The sequence below is a fragment of the Lutra lutra genome, chromosome 4 (genome assembly GCF_902655055.1).
Source record: "Lutra lutra chromosome 4, mLutLut1.2, whole genome shotgun sequence".
NCBI lineage: Eukaryota > Metazoa > Chordata > Mammalia > Carnivora > Mustelidae > Lutra > Lutra lutra.
In genome coordinates this window covers 155,740,536-155,754,459 of record NC_062281.1, presented here as the reverse complement: position 1 = coordinate 155,754,459, position 13,924 = coordinate 155,740,536, and the positions used below count along the sequence as shown (strand labels likewise).

Genomic DNA, 13,924 nt, shown 5'->3' with positions numbered 1-13,924 from the left:
CTCTCTCTCCCACGCCACCTGCTTGTGTTCCCTTTCTTGCTGTGTCTCTCTCTCTGTCAAATAAATAAATAAAATCTTTAAAAATAAGTAAATAAGTAAATAAAAAAGGCAGCCAGGTAAGAGAGTCTTTCCCTTGTCACCTTGTTACCTGCCAGTGTTAAAGTATATGTTGATCATTTAAAGCATGTAAGACCCTCATTATAATAGTGTCTCTCTGTATAATGCCATGGAATTGAGTCACAGATGACAAAACTGCCTTCAGTTAAGACGTTTTTAATTGAATAACTAATGCCTGCTGCATTAGTTATGACACACTTGCCTGATACCAAATGTGATTTATATCATAATGTAATGTTTTAGCAGGATTCCAAGGGTATTTGTCAATATTGACTTCATTCAGGTATTATAAATATTTTGATCCTGAGAGCTCTAGAATGTGCCATAACCTTCCTCATCTCTACAAGGACAGAAATACTGGAATACTATTCTTCTGTTCTTGTTTCCTTTTATTTCATATTGGATTGACTTCATTTTATTTTACCTATTTGGAACTCAGGCATCAAGAATCATACTCCTCAGTTCATGGCGCCTTTTTAAAAAGAGTTATTTATTTATTTTAGAGGGAGAGGGAAAGGGCAGAGGGAGAGCATGAGAGTCCCAGGCAGGCTCCCTGCTGAATGTGGAGCCACCCAGGGCTCGATTTCATGACCCCCCCCCAAGATCATGACCTGGGGCCAAACCAGGAGTCAGACACCCAACTGACTATACCACCCAGGTACCCCTCATGGCACACTTTTTAAAAAATTTCAATTCCGGTTAGTTAAAATACAATGTATTTTAATATTACTTTAAAATAATATTTATGGGGTGCCTGGGTGGCTCAGTTGGTTAAGCAGCTGCCTTCAGCTCAGGTAATGATCCCAGGGTCCTGGGATTGAGCCCCCCCATTGGGCGGGGGGGGGGGTCCTTGCTCAGCGGGGAGCCTGCTTCTCCTCCCTTTTTCTGCCTGCCTGCCACTCCCCCTGCTTGTGCTCTCTCTCTCACTCTCTCTCTCTGTGTCAAATAAATAAATAAATCTTTGAAAAAATAATGTTTATGATGACAGCCTCATGTCTACCTCTGAATATACCCATTTAAAAAAAAACAGACTATTTTTTAGATCAGAAAAACTGGACAGCAGGTATAGAGTTCCCATACACCCCCACTTGACCCCATGATTAGCATCTTGCCAATAATGTGCTACGTTTTTAAAAATTGATGAACCAATACAATATATTGTTATTAACTGAAGTCCTATAAAATAAATACATACTGTAGTTTACTTTAGATTCACTCTTTGTGTTAAAAAGTTCTGTGGGTTTTGATAAATGCATATTATGTATCCTATTATGGTATCCTATAGAATAATTATACTAACCTAAAAATCCTTTGTGGCCCGCCTTGTGCCTTCCTTCCTCCCACTTAACTGCTGAAGTCACTGATGTTTTTACTTTCCCTACAGTTATGTAACCTTTTCACACTGGCTTCTTTCACTTAGTAATATGCATTTAAGGTTCCTCCATGTCTTTAAAAAAAAATGAGGTATAATTGACATACATTATATTAGTTTCAGGTGTATAAGATAATGATTTGATATTTGCATATATTGTGAAATGATCTAGTTATAATAAATAATAATAAGTATTATTATTATTTATATTTATAATTATAAATAAATAAATAATAATAAATAATAAATCTAGTTAATATATGTTACCACATATAGTTACAAAACTTTTTTTGTGATGAGAACTTTTAAGATTTACTTTCTGAGGGGTACCTGGTTGGCTCAGTGGGTGGAGTATGCAACTCTTGATCTTGGAGTCATTAATGTCAAGCCCACATTGGGTGTAGAGATCACTTGAAAATAATTTTTATTAGGGGCGCCTGGGTGGCTCAGTGGGTTAAGCCTCTGCCTTCGGCTCAGGTCATGATCTCAGGGTCCTGGGATCAGGCCCCGCATCGGGCTCTCTGCTTGGCGGGCAGCCTGCTTCCTCCTCTCTCTCTGCCTGTCTCTCTGCCTATTTGTGATCTCTGTCTGTCAAATAAATAAATAAAATCTTAAAAAAAAAAAAGAAAATTTTTATTAAAAAAAGATTTACTCTCTTAGCAACTTTCAAATATGCAATATGGTACTATTAACTATGGTCACGATGATATACACTACATCTCCAGGACTTATTTTATAACGGGAGTTATAAAATAACTTTACCCAATTTTCCCAGCCCTCAATTCCCACCTCTGGCATCCACTAATCTGTTTTCTCTGTGAGCTTTATTTATTTATTTTTTATAGTTTCTACATATAAGTGAGCTCATACAGTATTTGTCTTTCTCTAATATTTACTTAGCATAATGCCCTCAAGGTCCATCCTACTGTTGTAAATAACAGGATCCCCCACTCCCCCTTTTTTTTTTTAAAAAAAAGCACTTGTTAGCATTTAATGAACCTCCCCATATGTGGCTTCAAGCTGCTAGAATACAGGCAGCTGACACCCTTATCTTCTCTGCTCTTCTACTGAAGAATTTGGCCTGACAGGCTGTTTTGGGAGTTTTCCCTTTCACAAAACTTTTTGTAGTAGCCCGATCGCATCACATCAATGATAGGAGCAACTCCAGTCTTGTTTTTGGCGCAATTTACCTGTGTCTGCTCACTGACCAAGGTCCACAGTTTATCAATGTTGACATTTGGGCAGAAGCTCTGGTTTCTCTTTAAGTGATAATGTCTCATACCGACTTTTCCAAAGTAACCTGGGTGATATTTGTCGAAGTATAATCCTAAGATCCTATGGTGATACATGCCACCAGCATTACCCTGGCCTCCTGGGTGCTTCCGGTGCTTGTGGATGCCGCTGTGGCCATGGCTCACGTGGGCCCGAAGTTTCCGGGTCTTCCTCAGGCTGGAAGCATGTCAGCAGCCCAGATGGAAAAGAAGATTTCCCCCCTTTTTTATGGGTGAATAAAATACCATTGTGTATATGTATATACAATGTATACTGTATTTTCTTCACTTACCCATTAAGGGACATATAGGTTGTTTCTGTATCTTGGCTATTGTAAATAATGCTGCAATGAACTTGGGGATACAGATAATGTTTTTGAATTAGTGTTTTCTTTTCTTTTCTTTTTTTTTTTGGATGAATACCCAGAAACAGAATTGCTAGGTCATATGGTAGTTCTATTTTTGATTTTTAGAAGAACCTTCATACTGTTTTTCATAGTAGATGCTTCAATTTACATTCCCACCAATATTGCACAAGGGTTTTCTTTTCTCCATATCACTACCAACAGTTGTTATCTCTTTTCTTTTTGATAGCCATTCTAACAGGTGTGCCATGATGTCTCACTGTGGGTTTGATTTGCATTTCCCTGATGATTAGTGATGTTGAGCAGCTTTTCACATACTTCTTGGACATGTCTGTTCAGATCTTCTGCCCCCTTCTTTAATCATATTTTTCTATTAAGTTGTATGAGTTCTTTATGTATTTTAAATATTAAACCTTAGCAGATATATGATTTGCAAGTATTTTCTCTCATTCATAGGTTGCCTTTTTTATTTTGTTGATGGTTTCCTCTACTGTGCAGAAGCTTTTTAGGTGATGTAGTCCTACTTGTTTATCTTTGCATTTATTCTCTTTGGTTTTGGTGTCAAAGAAGAAAAAACATCATTGCCAAAACTAGTGTCAAGGAACCTCCATGTCTTTTGTGACTTGATAGTTCATTTCTTTGTATTTATGAATATGTTATTATATGGGTATACCACAGCTTGTTTATTCATTCAGCTATTGAATGACATCTTGTTGCTTCCCATTTTTGGCAATTGTAAGTAAAGCTGTTGTGAACATTCATGTGCAGGTTTTTGCGTGGACATAAGTTTTCACCTCATTTGTATAAAAACCTAGGAACATGATTGCTGGATCATATGGTAAGCTTATGTTTCTCTTTGTGAGAAACTGCCATAGTGTCTTCCAAAGTGGCTGTACCTTTTTGTATTCCCATCAGTAGTAAATGAGAGTTCTTGCCCCACATCTTCACCTGAATTTGGTGTTGTCAGTTTTGGATTTTAACTATTCATATAGGTGTGTGGTAGTTTCTCATTTTTGTTTTAATTTGCAATTCCCTAATGACATATGGTGAATATCCTTTCATATGCTTATTTGCTGTCTGTTTTTATTTGTTGAGGTGTCTGTTCAGATCTTTTGTCCAGTTTTAATTGGGATGTTTTCTTATTATTGAGTTTTAAAAGCTCTTTTTATATTTCATATTTTTATATTTCATAAGTTACAAGGTTTTTCTTAAAATCAGATATGTTGTACAAATATTTTCTAGACTATGTTCCTTTCATTCTTAGATGTGTTCACTTTTAATTATTTTAGAAGTATATCTGGGTATTTAACCAAACATTTTCTTAATTTTTTTCCTTTTTCTTTTCTTTCTTTCTTTCTTCTTTTTTTTTTTTAAGTAATCTGTGTGCCCAACATGGGGCTTGAACTCATAACCCCAAGATCAAGAGTGTGTACTCTACCAGTTAACTAGCCAGGCTGCCCCTTAACTAAACATTTTTAAAAATAATACATTTCTGTAGAATTTCTTGGTTGTTTCTTGATTATAAGTGTTAGAAATGATTTATCAACTTTACAATTATGATTTTATTTCTGTATTTTCTTATTTTTTTTGTTTGTCTCTCCAATTTGAGTCTAAAAGCTCAGTGAAGGTAAGGATATTTTCTGCCTTGATTGCTCCTGTATCCTCAGTCCTGGCACATAATGGGTGCTTACAGAATTTTTGTTGGATAAACAAACAAGTGAGTGAATACTGTCCCTTAATGCAGCAGTGCATCTTTCCATGTAACACCTTGAGTCTTCAGATGATGGTGTCAAATTCAGAATATAATGGATGTAAGATCTTTGGAAAATATTTTAAATTAGTTGTATGTTTCTCTTATTTAAGGATGGTTTCAAACCAAAATGAGTTTATTTTCCTGATTTCATATTTACTTACTTATTGATGGGAAATAATAGATAAGAGAGTAAGAAATGGATGCTTTAAATAGAATATTCCTCAGTAATTCAGTTTTCCTTTACTCTGCCTAAAAACCTGTCTTATAATTGACATTATGATCTGAACCATTCTAACATGGTAAAACAGGAAAAACATTTGGATTAACCTTGGTTTCTAAAGAAGTTAGGGAAATATTGTCCATTCACATTCTTCAAGAAGTTGGCCTCACCCATGTCATAGCACTTATCACACAGTATTGTCTCTGTCCTTCTCAGTGGAATGTAAGGATCTTGAGAGTGATTCTGATTTGTCTTTTGTCCCCAGCATCTAGCACAGTACCTGTCACCTACAGATTGCTCAATAAATGTTTGTTAGTGAATGAATAAGTGAATGCCAGATCATTAATTTACGTACACATCGAATACTTGTTATTTATCTGTTACTGTGTTGGGTGCTGAGTTTACATGGATGGCATTGTGAACCCTTATGTAAAGATTAGTGGGAATGACCAAAAGCAAACAAATGTATAATTGCCAATTGTGATGAGGGTTATGAAGGAAATTAATAAGGGAGGATAATATAAAAGATGGAGGGGTGAGGCAGATCTGAGAAGGCCTCTGAGAAATGACATTTTAGATGGCACATGATAGTTGAGGAGTCAGCCATTCAAAGAGAAAATATTTCAGGAAGAGAGAACAGCTGGACTGAGCTAAGAAGGCACTTACACAAGAAACTTAAAGGAATCCAGTATGGTATAGTAAAGCAAGAGCCACATAAAAAGAACTTAGAGAGGAAGCCAGGGAATAGACCATGTAGTATTCTGCAGGTCATGTGAGGAATGGGAAGCCATGGGAAGGGATGAGCTTAACTAGGGAAGAATTTACAGAGTGAAGAGAAGGGGCCCAAGGCTGAGCCACTGAAGTCAAGCGGAGGAAGACCTGGTACAAGTGACCGAGGAGGCACGGCCAGAGAGTTAGGCAGAAAAACAGGAAAATGTGGTGTCTGGAAGTCAAAAGAAGAATGTAGTTTGTCAAAGGAAAGGAGTTATCACCTAATATAAAGTCCTTGCTCAAAGAAGTCAAGAACATGTGGACAGGAAGAAGGACCAGACTTGGTATAGCAGCTATGGATACAGAAGCCAGAACTGGTTGAAAATGGGGTATGAGCTGAAAATGGAGTATGAATTGAGGAGGTAGAGATGGTTTTTTTTTCAAGAAGTTCTGCTGTAAGGGAAAATAGAAAAAATTGGAGCACTTACTAGATGAAAATGGTTATGGATGAATTTTTAAGATTTTATTTATTTGTCAGAGAGAGCGTGGGAGCACAAGCAGAGGGAGAAGCAGGCAGAGGAAGAAGCAGTTCCCTTCTGAGCAAGGGATTATGACCTGAGCCAAAGGCAGATGCTTAACGAACTGAGCCACCCAAGGCATCCCTATCGATGAATTTTTTAAAGAATGGGGGATACTATTATATTTATGTAGTGTAATGAATGATCCTTTAGACAGGTTGTTTTAGGAAAAAAGGGAAATTGATCACAGGAAGAGCAAAATCCTTGAGGAGGCCAAAGGGATGGGATCTACACACATGTTGAGGATTTGGCCTAAGGGAAAGGAAGAGAAGGTGGGGACTGATAAAGGTAGGATTATGGATTTATTGGTGAGAGCATGAAGACATTTACATCTCCTTGGCTCACTTCATATAGAAAATATAAACACTGAGAGAGGTAAAGTAGGGGATGAAGTTTTCAGAGGGGCGAGATAGTTACCTTTGAATAGGGAAGTAAAACCTAGTTAGATTGAAATTTTGATAGCCCTGTGAGACTGGGTATCAAATTTTCAGTCATTTTATACTAGTGCAGTCCTGACTTCATGGGATAAGGTATTTGTCTTTGGAGTCATTGTGAGCTTGTTATGTTATCTTTGTGATACAAGCAATTATTGGAGAAGCAAGAAAAGTTCTATAGGGCCAATCTATGTGTCATCTCTCTATCCATTTCCATTTATTTCATTGATTCATTCAGCAAGGATTTACTTACTGTTTAGTGTTCTGTTTCAGCCAAAGTGATGAAAGAAAAAAGGAGAATGGCTACCCTATTAAAACAGACTGCTCGGGCGTCTGGGTGGCTCAGTGGGTTAAAGCCTCTGCCTTCGGCTCAGGTCGTGATTTCAGGGTCTTGGGATCAAGCCCTGCATCGGACTCTGCTCGGCAGGGAGACTGCTTCCTCCTCTCTCTCTGCATGCCTCTCCACCTACTTGTGATCTCTCTGTCAAATAAATAAAAGTCTTTAAAAAAAAAACCAGACTGCTCATGCTTCCATAGATGACAAAACTTAAATATATGAAATAAGTAATAAAACAATTACAAAGCTGCACATGCTTAGTGTGGGAAGCAGATAGATGATGATGGCAGTGGTAGTAGTGGTGAGAATGAGATGCCTAATATTTATTGAGTGTTGACTGTGAGCCAGGCACTTTCTAAATGCTATTTGTATTATCCTATTTAATATACATAACACCCTGTGAAGTAGCTAGGGTTATAGTCTACATTTTACAAAGGATGAAATAGGCCTACAGAAATTAAGTAACTTGTTCAGAATCACACAGCCAATAAGTGGAATTAGGATTCAAACTTAGGCTCTTTGACATGTAGAGCCTATACTACAAAGCAGTATGCAGTGGTTTCAGGGAAAAACAAACAAACAAACAAACGGGGAGTGATAAAATTGAGTTCCTTAACTTAGTAAAAGAGCCACTGTAGCAACACTTGGACTTAGGACTACAGAGCTCCTAAGCAGCCAGCTAAGAAGGAAACAGAAGGTAGCTAAAGCTTTGGTACATACTCTGTAAGTTATTATCTACCTCTTAAGTCCACGTGAAGGGTTTATTATTCCTTCTTTCAGTTGAAGAAACTGAGATAGTGGAACTGTCAGTGTTTTTTTTTATAACTCATGTTCTTTTTCTTTAAATATAGTTGACAGGATAAAAAGGAAACAACTCAGTAGATTTTATGTTGATTTTTATGTGGTTTTCTTAGCATTTCTTGAGGAATGCCTGTATTTATACCATATTTTCAAAGGAAATATATTTAAAAAAGAAAGTTGAAAAATATCTGGTACTTATTTTATTAGATGGCAGTTTCTTTTCTTTTCTTTCTTTGTTTTTTTTTAAGATTTTATTTATTTACTTAACAGAGATCACAAGTAGGCAGAGAGGCAGGCAGAGAGGGGCGGGGGAAGCAGGCTCCTCACCGAGCAGGGAGACCGATGCAGGGCTCGATCCCAGGACCGTGAGATCATGAAGGCAGAGGCTTAACCCACTGAGCCACCCAGGCACGCCTACATGGCAATTTCTTACTTAAAAAAAAGTTACACATTAAATTATTCTCAGTTTACTTTTTAGTAACTTGAGTTAACAGTTTTTGTTTAACAGTTGAGAATTGGATACTGAATACAGAATAATCTTCATAAGACTGAGTAAAAAGCACATTAAGATAATGTTTATTTATAACTTCAGGGATCAATTTTCTCAAGGTTTGTTTTGTTCTCTGGTATTAAAACATGACCACTGTTTGTGCCCCTTGGGAAGCAGAGAAGTAGTAATTTCTCACACTGAAAGTTTGTTGAAATGTATTAAGAGCACTATAAAGAGCAAAACAGACCAATATTTGGGGCACCTGGGTGGCTCAGTGGATTAAAGCCTCTGCCTTTGGCTCAGGTCATGATCCTGGGATCCTGGGATTGAGCCCCAAATCGGGCTCTCTGCTCAGTGGGGATCCTGCTTCCCTTCCTCTCTCTCTGCCTACTTGTGATCTCTGTCTGTCAAATAAATAAATAAAATCTTAAAAAAAAAAAAGACCAATATTTCTCAAAACCTAGATTCAGGATAACTTTATAGTCATTTGCTAGCTTCTTTATGATCTCAGGCAAGACACTTTGATCATCTGTGAGATAAAGGTGATAATACTTAGCTTGTACAATTATATAATAAAGATCTGAATGAATTAATTATGAGTATTAGAAGTAATAAATATGTTACTTAGCACTATATGTAGTGGATTATCATTCAATGGTAACTTTTATTTTAATTATGTCTTTATGGAAAACTGCCTGTAGTTTCTTTATAAAGCGTTTTTTGTTGACTTGTAGAGTTCCCTATAGATTCTGGATATCAATTCTCTGTCAGCTATCTGACTTGCAAATATTTTCTTTCATTTCATAAGTTACCTTTCTTACTCTGTTGATAGTGCCTCTTGATGCAACAAAGTTTTAAATTTGGATGTTCGGCCTATTTTCTTCTTTTGTTGCCTGTACTTTTTGTATCATATCCAAGAAATCATTGCCAAACCAAAAGTCATGAAGCTATTCCCCTATATTTTCTTCTAAGAGTTTTATAGTTTTAGCACTTACATTTAGTTTTTTAATCCATTGTGAGTTAATTTTTGTATGTTGAGTCTAATTTCATTCTTTTGAATATGGATATCTAGTTTGCCCAGCAACAATTATTCAAAACGCTCTTCTTTTTTTTTTTTTTTTAAAGATTTTATTTATTTATTTGAGAGAGAGACAGTGAGAGAGAGCATGAGCGAGGAGAAGGTCAGAGGGAGAAGCAGACTCCCCATGGAGCTGGGAGCCCGATGTGGGACTCGATCCCGGGACCCGGGGATCATGACCTGAGCCGAAGGCAGTCGTCCAACCAACTGAGCCACCCAGGCGTCCCCCAAAACGCTCTTCTTTATCCATTGAACTGTCTTACACCCATGTCAAAATCATTTGACTTCATATATGTGAGAGTGTATTTCTAGGCTCACTTTTATTCCATGGCTCTTGATGTCTGTGTTTATACTAATATACTGTTTTGATTACTGTAGCTTTGTAGTATATTTTTAATCCATAAAGTGGGAATCTTCCAACTTTGTTCTTTGTCAAGATTATTTTAGCCACTTGGGATCCCTTGATATTCCATATTAATGTAAGGATGAATTTTTCTATTTCTGTGAAGATCATCATGGGGTTTAGATGGAGATAACATTGAATCTGTTTGGATGACTTTGGATAGTATGGATATCTTTTTTTAAAGATTTTATTTCTTTATATATTTTGAGAGAGAGTGAGTACACAAGCAAGTATGGGGAGGAGCAGAGGGACAGGAGAAGGAGAGGGAGAGAATCTCCAGCAGGCTCCACGCTGAGTGCAAGCCCAACTCCAGGCTGGATCTCACCACATGGAGATTGTGACCTGAACTGAAACCAAGAGTTAGTTGCTCAACCAAATGAGCCACAAAGGCACCCTGGATAGTATAGACATCTTAACAGTAATGTCTTCCAATTCATGAATTGTCTTTTTACATATTATATCTTTAATTTTTTTCAGCAATCTTTTGTTATTTTCAGTGTACAAGTCCCTTACCTCCTTGGTTAATTCCTAAGTATTCTTGATTCTATTATAAATGGAATCGTTTTCCTAATTTCATTTTTGACTTGTTCATTATTAGTGTACAGAAATACAACTGATTTTTGGGGGTGCCTGGGTGGCCCAGTCAGTTGAGCATTTGACTTGGTTTTGGATGGGGTCGTTACCTCAGGGTGGTGAGATCAAGTCCCAAGTCTGGCTGCACTCAGCAGGGCGTCTGCTTGAGATTCTACACCCTCCCCCCTGCAGCTTCCACCCCCATGTGCTCTCTCTTTCTCAAGTAAATAAATAAATCTTAAAAAACAAACAAACAATAGATTTTGTGTGTTTACTTTATATCCTGCAAACTTGTTGAATTTATTAGTTTTTACAGTTTTGTGTATGGTTATCTTTAGTATTTTTTACATATAGGATTATGCCATCTGTAAACAGAGATAATTTTACTTATTCATTTCCAATTTGAATACCTATTTGTTTTCCTTGCCTAATTGCTCTGGCTGAACTTCAAATACTAAGCTTGAATATAAGTGATAAAAGTGTACGCCCTTGTCTTATTCCTCCTATCTTAGAGGAAGAGCTTTCGGTCTTTCATTGTTACATATGTTAGCTGTGAATTTTTTATATGGCCTTTGAGGTAGTTTCTTTCTAAGTTTGTTGCGTGTTTTTATCATGTAAAGGTGTTGAATTTTGTTAAATGCTTTTTCTGTATCAGTGATCATGTGGATTTTTTTCCCCACTCTATTAATGTTGTGTCTTACATTGATTTTCCTATGTTGAACCATCCTTATATTCAAGGAATAAATCCCACTTGATCGTAATCCTTTTAATGTGCTGCTGAATTTGGTTTACTAGTATTTTATTGAGGATATTTTTTGCATCAGTGTTCAGAAGGGATATTGGCTTATAGTTTTCTTGTAGTGCCTTTGTTTGGCTTTCTTGTCAGGGTAATGTCTTCACAGAAAGGGAAGGTTCTTTTCCTTTCAGTTTTTGGGAAGAGTTTGAGAAGGATTGGTGTTCTTTAAATGTTTGGTAAAATTTACCAATGAGGCCATTTTATTTAGAGCTTTTTTGTTGTTGTTGAGAGGTTTTTGATTATTGATTTAGTCTCCTTACTAGTTATAGATGTGTTTTGATTTTCTATTTCTCCCTGATTCAGACATGGCAGATTTTGTATTTTTAGGAATTTGTCCATTTCATCTAGGTTGGTCACAATTTTTTTCTGAAGATCTATTTATTTATTTTAGAGAGAAAGAGCACACAAGTTATCATTGTGGAAAGGGGAGGAGAGGGGTGAAGGGGGAAAGGGAGAGAGAGTCTTAAGGAGACTCTGCACCGAACCCAGCATAATCTCAGTCTCACAATGCTGAGATGAAAACCTGAGTGGAAACTGGAGTTAGACACTTAGCCAACTGTGCCACCCAGGTGTCGCGTCAATTTTTTTTAACTGATCTCTACACTTAACATGGTGCTCAGAGTCCATGACCCTAAGATCCACGAGTTGCATGCTCTACCACAAGCCAGCCAGACACCCCAGTCACAATGTTTTTTTAAGCCAGAAGAAAATTATTTGAAAAACGCAGAGTAGGATATTGAGTCTTAAATGGCTTCCTTTGATAGAACAAATTAGAAGTTGGTTACAGAATGTCAAATGACAAAAGTGTCTTTTGTTAAAACCATCACATTTTCAGTATATAAATGGGCAAAAGAGGTTTAAGTGGGTTAGTAGACAGTAGAGAAATATTTAAATTTATTAGTTACTATGAGGTAAAAATGAAAATTTCATATTTATACAGGGAACAATAAAAACTTGATAATACTCAATGCAGGTGATGTTAAGTTGAAATCACCATGTTTATACATTTAAAATGCATAAGTGTCAATTCTTGGAGCTCATAATTCCTTTTGGGGAAAATAATTCCTAAAGAGCAAGAATTGTAAGGCAAAAAGATGTTTATTTTAGTGTTACTTTATTTATTTATTAAGCTCAACAGGCTTTTTTTGGTTGTAAGTAGGCTCCATGGTATACTATACGGAGCCCAGCATGGGGCTTGAAATCACAACTCTGAGATCAAGAACTGAGTTGAGTTCTTGGACATTTAACCAACTAAACTACCCAGACGCCCCTAGTGTTACTTTAAATAGCAAGTACATTTAAAACAATTTCTGTCCAAAATTGGATAATGATAAATACGATATATACATCTGGATTGACCACTAAAAATAATTACGATAAGGCAGTATGAAAAATGTCTATGATGATATATAGATAAAATAAAATGCAAACTCATAGTTATGCTTTGCTTATAATTATAAAAGTTACTCTTGGTCATAAAACCATGTATATATAAAATGAACACGTAAAATACAAAACAAGTAGTTTTAATTGGTGGAATTCTGGGTAATTGTTTTCATTCTCTTTTTGTTTTTAATTCTTAATAGTGATTCTTAATATTGATTTGATTAAAAATAATTTGGGGGCACCTGGGTGGCTCAGTTGGTTAAAGCCTCTGCCTTCGGCTGGGGTCATGATCCCGGGGTCCTGGGATCGAGCCCCGAGTTGGGCTTTCTGCTTGGTGGGGAGCCTGCTTCCTCCTCTCTCTCTGCCTGCCTCTCTGCCTACTTGTCTGTCAAATAAACAAATAAAATCTTTAAAAAATAATAATAATTTGGGATGGGGGTGTCTGGGTGGTTCAGTGGTTAGTCCTCTGCCTTTGGTTCAGCTCATGATCCCAGGGTCCTGGGATCAAGCCTCTTGTGGAGCTCCCTGCTCAGCAGGAAGCCTGATTCTCCCTCTCCCACTCCTCCTGTTTGTGTTCCCTCTCTTGCTGTCTCTCCCTCTGTCAAATAGGTAAATAAAATCTTAAAAAAAAAAAAAATCACTATCTATGAGATAGTCTTCTCAGAAAAAGCATATTTGAATCTGATTAATTTCTAGATCTAGCAGTCAATTTATAGGAAATAGGAAGTTAGAGAAATTCATTAAAAAATATCACCACAAGGGGCGCCTGGGTGGCTCAGTGGGTTGAGCCGCTGCCTTCGGCTCAGGTCATGATCCCAGGTCCTGGGTTCGAGCCCCACATCGGGCTTTCTGCTCAGCAGGGAGCCTGCTTCCTCCTCTCTCTCTGCCTGCCTCTCTGCCTACTTGTGATTTCTCTCTGTCAAATAAATAAATAAAATCTTTAAAAAAAAAACATCACAAGAAGGCAATCAATGAAATCCATACTGTGGGAAAGTACAGGACAAATGACTCAATTCTTTCAATAAAATATTTTTGAAGGAGAACCTGTATAATAAGAGACTTAAGACATTCACTAATCATAGTATATAGACCTCTTTGATTTCTGCTTCAAGCATAATATTAAAAAGTTAAATAAAATTTAAAAGAATAACATAATCAGCATTAAATGCATAAATTAGAAAAGAACTAAAGTCAGTTATCTAAGCTTCAACCTTGGGAAACTTAGAATGAGTGATGTTG

The 13,924-nt window shown here is 36.8% G+C and overlaps 1 protein-coding gene and 1 pseudogene across 3 annotated transcripts in view; one reads left to right on the top strand and one right to left on the bottom strand.

The window, feature by feature from the left end:
* ZFYVE9 (zinc finger FYVE-type containing 9) overlaps positions 1-13,924 on the top strand; it is a 211,978-nt gene that overhangs the window by 94,437 nt on the left and 103,617 nt on the right. The window lies entirely within an intron of this gene.
* Positions 2,505-2,949, bottom strand: LOC125099139 (60S ribosomal protein L27a-like; annotated as a pseudogene).